The sequence below is a fragment of the Staurois parvus genome, unplaced genomic scaffold, assembly GCF_062004578.1.
Source record: "Staurois parvus isolate SC_StPar_1 unplaced genomic scaffold, SC_StPar_1.0 ptg000210l, whole genome shotgun sequence".
NCBI classification, from domain to species: Eukaryota; Metazoa; Chordata; class Amphibia; order Anura; family Ranidae; genus Staurois; species Staurois parvus.
In genome coordinates this window covers 571,360-576,784 of record NW_028318006.1, presented here as the reverse complement: position 1 = coordinate 576,784, position 5,425 = coordinate 571,360, and the positions used below count along the sequence as shown (strand labels likewise).

General features: G+C 40.6%; 1 pseudogene; it reads left to right on the top strand.

Moving 5' to 3' along the window:
• The first annotated feature begins 1,668 nt into the window (after positions 1 to 1,668).
• LOC149461069 (U2 spliceosomal RNA) lies at positions 1,669 to 1,816 on the top strand (annotated as a pseudogene).
• The last annotated feature ends 3,609 nt before the right edge of the window (positions 1,817 to 5,425 follow it).

Genomic DNA, 5,425 nt, shown 5'->3' with positions numbered 1-5,425 from the left:
GTAAGTAAAAGGAAGGCTTGATTCACCTGCTGGATTTTATACAGTTTTTGGGCAATTTTTAGGCATTTTGCAAAGGCACCCCTGATGAAACCCGAAGGCACTCCTGGGCACCCTGGTTGAAAAAGGCATAGATTTCCAAAATCATTTGTTTAAGAGAAGATTATTGGCAGCCAAATGATGTTCTGCATGCCCACATTTCCTGGTGACTGTATGTCTAAGCTAAAAGTATTGGGCAAGGACAGAATTTGGCAAGTTACATTCATCATTTATATCCAAAAATGATTTGTGTTGTCAGCAGGTAAAACCTGAGCTAAACTAGTGATGCCATGTCTACACCAGAGCTCAGGATGTGGCAGCATACAAAGGTCAGACAAAGATTGAGTCTGCTAAAAAGGAGCTTAAGACACATAGGTGTCATTTTACTAAAGGTTACTACATGCGAAATGAAGGTCATGAGACTCCTGTTTCTGAAATATTGCATGAGATAGTAAAAGAGTCAATTCATCAACGTAAAATACCGAATGTGAGGTAAATACCACACATTTGTTAAAATAGTGAGATAAATACTCCAAAAAAATGGGATACATTCACTTAAAAACACACACCTTTCATTATTTATCACCTGGTGTTTGCTGTTGGTTACTTTAGAAAAGTACAGAACAATTAGAAGAACTGTGCACTGGCCAGAAAGTGAAAAGTGTACAATTAATTAGTTTGAAAATGTTCTCCTCTGAGCTAAGGAATGTAAATAAATTCTAACTTTTCATCAGAGGGAGATCATTTTGTGAATTAAAGCAAACTAGAAAGTACTCATAGTTTCACAATATTGCTGTGTGACTTCTGGTGCAGTGGTAGCCTGCAAAAAAAAAAAAACACAAAATAACTCAAAATTTAAGTGCTAAATATCCCAAAACATAAATCTTTAACGCATTCTGTAAATAAAGCATATTTTTTAGTGAATTGACTACTTTTGAGATGAATACAACATGAGTTATTTTGAGAAAAAAATTAATGCGGTATTTATCTCTTAGTGAATTGACCCCTAAGGCAAATAGGCTGTCAATTTTACAAGGGAATTGCACATTGTAAAGAATAGTTGATCACATGCAAGGAAAATGAAAAAACAAAACACTTTTGCTCGTACATGACTGAATGATGGAAATCAACAGAGCTTCACTTCATTCACTAAGATCTGGTGGAAATTACTTTGAAAAGTGAACAGCCCATTTGCCTTGAGTAAATCAACATTATGCTGGAAAACTGTAGGCTTTTGTAACCTTCTATAATTGACAATAGCAATTATAACAATGTTAATGCATCCCATGACACAAATCAGTAGCTTAGACCACATGCCAATCATACTTCTAACAGTAGTAAGTAGGGGTTCAACATTTTATTTGAAATATTCATGAGGTTCCCTGGAAATAACTATATACTGCTCAGCACTTTCCTGTTGTTACATACCACACACTTCATAGCTCTGCACCCCTATTTCTCACTGCTCACTGCCCTGCTCTGATTATTGCTCAGTGCACTTTTCTATGTACTGCTCTGCACTGACACTACAGCAACACCGAGCAGAAAAAGGGAGGGGGGCCCTGTTAGGTTGACTGTATGGGACCCCATGATTTCTAAAGGGGGTCATCAGTGTAGTCCTTTATTAAAGTTATCGCTTCTCGGCCTTTTGGCTAAGGTCAAGTGTAGTATCTGTTCTTGTCAGTGTCCAGTAGGGGTGCTCCGTCGTCATTCTTGCTTTTTGGCGAGGATGGCTGGCTGTATAGTAGCCCTGCTAGTATGATAGGGGCTCTGAAGATTAGTGCTGGCTGGAAGAGAAACCAAGGCACCCACAGGCTGTTGGGGCCCGGGAGTAAATCCCCCAGGAAAACTGGAGGGGCCCAGTTCCTCCTGATTTGAATGGGTCTACCTTGTCTGGCCAGGGGCCGGGTAGGCAGTGCCCCTGAGAATGGTCACCTCAGGGGTGTTCTTAGTAGCACAGGGAGTGGGAGCCCAAGTGTGAAAAGTGCACATGGTCACTATTCTAAACACTTTTTCTGCACTGCACCTTTTAGGGCTAGGCCTTTTGGCTAAGTCCAGGGTAATTTTTTTTGCTACAAGCCTCAGGGCCTAGCCAGTGCACAATTGCACAGCTATTTATTTATTTTTTCCTCACTGTTTTGTCATCTTTCACTTTTGTGGTTGCTTTTTTTCCCACTAGGATGGAGGGTGTGGGTCCTCGGGCCTGCCCTGAAGTCTAGGGGGAGGATGCATGGCATTAGGTTCCTTCCTCCCCTATTCCTGGCTGGTCCCTCTTCAGGAGAGCTCCCTGACCTAGTATTTGGTGGTTGGATTTGGCTAGCGACAAGGAAAGTGGTCCGCCAGGCCTTTTGGCTAGGTGGACCATGTTGGAAACCCTGTGTCCCTGTCAGGAGCCTTGCGCCCTGGGGAATCAGGGTAAAGGTTCTACCCCTTCAGGGGGTGGACAAAAGCACACCCTTAAGTGCACTTTTTTGTGTGTGTTTTTGCACTTGTACGTTTTTTGTACACTTACAGGTTTTAGTTTTTTCGCACCTCCACAGACTAAAAGAAAAAAGGGCCAAACATAAATCTGTGTAACATTTTCCACAAGTAGTCCCATTTCACAGAATTACCATATACAAAAATCCACAAGTACTTTCATGATTGTATGTTTGGCTTTTGTATGTAGTGCGTACAATCAGTACACTATATGCTAGGTTTGGGGAACATCGGAGATTTATTTAACAGGGGAATACAGAACATATCATTCCTGTACATTTCTTGGAGAAACATAACAAAACTATTGAGGGTCTTGGATTGTGGATTATTGAATCCATCTCTAACAATTTGTCACCTACTTCATGCTTCAAAAAACTATGCAAGTGTGAAACTCTTTGGATTTTTACTCTCAACTTGTTATCCCCTGCAGGTTTAAATGAAGGAATAAAACAAAATAATGTGATTTAAGAACTATTTGCCCAAGAAACAGTTTTACCTGTTTTGTTTGGTTGTCTGGGTTTCGTTTACTGTTCATCTTTTGACCCTATTCATGGTTTCAGTTTTTGGTCCCTCTAGTGGTACTATAGAGCATAACAATTTAGGTTGATCTCCTATTGTTTATTTTTAAATCCCATTGCACATCAACAATATTTCATTGTATTTTAGGCCAGGTTCACACTGCTGCGACTTGGGATACGACTTGTGAGACCCGCAAGTCGCATGACATGTGAAATCCCATGTTAGTCAATGAGAAATGTCTTAATAAAGCACTACTAAAGTTGCTCAGACTTTAGAAAAGGTTCCTGTACTACTTCAAGGTGACTTCTATCCTACTTGTTCGCATAGACTTTAATGGAAGTCGCCTCCAAGTCGGATCCTCATCTATATTGATATGATTTGGATCCGTCATTAGCCTCAAAGATGTACTCAAGTCACATCAAGTCGCAAGAAAATTTCCAGGAATTCGCCTGGCAAAGTCACGTAAGTTGCACGACTTTCAGGTCGCAGTAGTGTGAACCGAGCCTTATTGTTTTAGATTAATAGGGTTTTTTTTGTTGTTTTATTTGGGCTGTCCATAGGAGACAAGCTCATATCATATATGTAAGTTCAATATTATTTTTATACTATTATACAGGATTTATATTATGCCAACGGTTTTTGCAGCGCTTTACAACATGAGGACAGACAGTACAGTTACAATACAATTCAATACAGGAGGAATCAGGGGGCTCTGCTTACAATGTGTTTATTGACTCTATGGAAAATTTGATTATATTGTTTTCCATTTATTATTATTTTTGTATCTTAATATATTGCTTTTTGATTATTTATACCTATAATACTTATTTGGTTTTTAAAATATGCTTTTAGTAGCCCTTTAAGAAATTTTATATTGCTGAGCCTTGTAGTCCCTTGACAGCGTAAAGATCACACCTTGTAGAGGAGAAGCAAGCTTGACAAAGAATCCACTGGCTTTGAAATGCATCCCCCCCCTTTTTAACACCCCTGTCATGTGATGTAATCTCTGTTTCCCATGCAGTCATTTCTATCTGGTCCGAGTGGCGATCCTGTCTCCCGGCGGGATACCTTCTGTGCAACCACAGACCACTGCTTTGAACACTGGGGAAGAGATCATTGCTAGCTGTGAGAATTACTATACATGTGCTTCTGCTTGCTTGTCTTGTGAGTGAACTTTTGTCTCTTATCCACAATAAATAAGTTTTATTGCTGCACTTAGATTGCACCCTCTTCTATCTTGATGTCATTTGGAGATATCTCATGGTGTCTGAGAGTATCTGCAGCCAGTGCATTTGGATGGAGTCTGATAAACCTTGATGTTCCGGTTATTTGAATACGCAGCTTCAAAGATTTTATTATCATCATTATTATTATTCTTTTGAATCTAGCTGCATATTGCTGTGAGCACTTAGGCCACTCATGCGCCATTTATGTATTTTTTTGCAAACATTTTAGCATCTCATTGTACAGTAGTAAAGATATAGGTCGAGAGGATGCTGGATCAGAATGGTATTTATTTGACTTGGGAATAAGAATGATAAGTGTATCAGGCATAGATGTGGGGAATGTAAATGTTGTATATACACTGCTCAAAAAATTAAAGGAACACTTTTTAATCAGAGTATAGCATCAAGTCAATTAAACTTCTTGGATATTGATCTGATCAGTTAAGTTGTTAATCATTCTCAGCTGCTTTGGCGTTAATGAAATTAACAACAGGTGCACTAGATGGGCAACAATGAGATGATCCCCAAAACAGGAATGGCTTTACAGGTGGAGGCCATCTCTTTTTTTCCCCTACTCATCTTCTTTTCTGACTTTTTTTTTTACTAGTTTTGCATTTGGCTAGGGCCAGTGTCACTACTGGTAGCATGAGGCGATAACTGGACCCTACAGAAGTTGCACAGGCAGTCCAAGTCCTCCAGGCTGGCACATAAATACGTGCTCTTGCCAGAAGGTCTGCTGTGTCTCCCAGCACAATCTAAAGAGCATGGAGGAGATTCCAGTAGACAGGCAGTTACTCTAGGAAAGCTGGACAGGGCCATTAAAGGTCCTTAACCCATCAGCAGGACCAGTATCTGCTCCTTTGTGCAAGGAGTAACAGGATAAGCACTGCTAGAGCCCTACAAAATGACCTCCAGCAAGCCACTGATGTGAATGTCTCTGACCAAACAATCAGAAACAGACTTCATGAGGGTGATCTAAGTGCCCGATGTCCTCTAGTGGGCCCTACATCCTCTAGTGGGCCCTGTGCTCACTGCCCGGTACCATAGATCTCGATTGGCATTTGCCATTCAACACTAGAATTGGCAGGTTCGCCACTGGCGCCCTGTGCTTTTCACAGATGAGAGCAGGTTCACCCTAAGCACGTGACAGACATGAAAGGGTCTGG